A 1995-nucleotide genomic window follows, 5' to 3' on the forward strand; every position below is an offset into this window, starting at 1 on the left:
GAAAAGCACTGAGGTTGTGGGTCACATGCCGCGTGACCTCAGGGCATGTACTGGTAGGTGTGGAAGGGGTAACCGGATTTGTCGGTTGGTACCGGATTGACATCATCCAGGATTCTCTTAATTAAAGTAGTTCAAAGTAAGTATAGCTAGGAAAAATACAAATTACCAAGAATTTGTGATTTTTTCCGTAAATTGTCAACCTCAAAAGTTTACCTGGCCTGAGTGGCTGCATATCGATACATTTACCTGCTAATTAAGGGTTAGAAGCACTCAATTAACAAAATTAACCTTGTGCCCAAATATAAGTTTTTAGAGATCTATGTATGCTAAACAGAAACAAGAAAATATCAGAATTGAGTTAAATAGGGCAAAATAATCCTATATTCTGATTTTTCCAAACCAAAGTAGATTGCTTTGTTTGTATTTTATAATACACATGTAGTAATATGAGACTACATCTAGTATTATTGGATACAGTGAAGTAAAGTGTAACTTAATAATTAAAGAGCCACATAAAAAATGCATATTCGTTATATTTGTATTATATAGTACACTGATAACCAGAAAACAACGCCAACTAACACTTTATATAAAGAAAAATAACCTTGTCACATATGCATAGTTTATAGAGAATAATTTATGCTAAATAGAAGTATAGCTATTAATTCTGTCTTTGAGAGATATAAGAGATGTTGTTGTTGTTGTTAAATCCAACAATTTTGCACTGAAAGTAATGAGAAGAAGTTAATTCCATTTATCATGTAATCAGTTAAATACATACACTATCAAAAATTGTTTTGTACTTAATTAAAACACACACACTTTACATCATCAGCCTCATGTAAGCAAAAATTTCTTCCTCATACAAAATACAGCTAAAACATGATTGGTTGGCTGGTTGCCATGTTGGTCTGTTAAGCAATGAGAGCTCTCTACTTCTGTTCTAGTTATAGACCTTACAATCACAAATTTTGTGTTCAGCACTGGTTGAATTGCCATGATCATGATTATTTGACTGCTAATGGCAAAAATTACTCTATAATTTGCTTTTTATAAGTTTTTTTTTTCATGAAAAGAATTTATTTAATAATTTTAACTTTATATAGTGGTGTGAAAAATTCCCCCCAGTCTGTTGTAGTGATGTGTCATCACTTGCAAATCTTGTTCCCGCACTGACCTCAAATGCACAACTGCAAAGTGATGATGACTCTAGTAACAATAAAGAACAACCCTCTCCAAGGTCAATATGGTGAAATGTAGTTTATAGTCTTTTATAAATAAAATGGTTGTATTACAGTTATTTTGATCATGTATATTTTTTGTTGAAAACAGAACGGTTTAGTGAACATATGGTCTTAATTGTCCCACTATTTTATTATTTATGATCTTAAAGATCTCACATTGATTATTGATTTAATACCAGTACATATATTATAATTAATAATAAATCTTAGTGAAAAAATAACTAAAATGAAAAACATGAAATAAGTGGAAAAAAATGCCTTTCTGGCAATAGTGATGAATGATTATGCTCTTGACCTCACAGTTCTGAAATCCAAAAATTCCAAAACCAAGCCTCATTTGGCCCCATGTTTATCTCTGTCCTTGTGTGTTCAGTTGGTGCCGTATAAAGTTAGTGTTGGATAAGGCTGATAAATATAATCAAGGGCATCCTGTAATGGCAGTCTCATATTGAATAATGAAAAATTGGTAATTAGTAAATTGAGACTGTTAATTTAACAGACACAGCAGTAATTTTTCATTAAGAAATAATAAAGAAACTGATTTTTTATGGTTTTCATTTGAATGACTTCAGTGTCCCTCCTTTGGAATGGGACTTACCATATATTTATTGGCTGTGATGTATAAACCAAGTCAATTTTGCTATGATTAACATTTGTCACAGGTAGTTTAGTGGAAGTGGAGATTTCATGACATACTAGTACATACTTTGATGACTGGATTTTAGACTTTATTTTATTCTCTTTCAGTTTG

This window comes from Macrobrachium nipponense, chromosome 36 (assembly GCF_015104395.2).
Source record: "Macrobrachium nipponense isolate FS-2020 chromosome 36, ASM1510439v2, whole genome shotgun sequence".
NCBI classification, from domain to species: Eukaryota; Metazoa; Arthropoda; class Malacostraca; order Decapoda; family Palaemonidae; genus Macrobrachium; species Macrobrachium nipponense.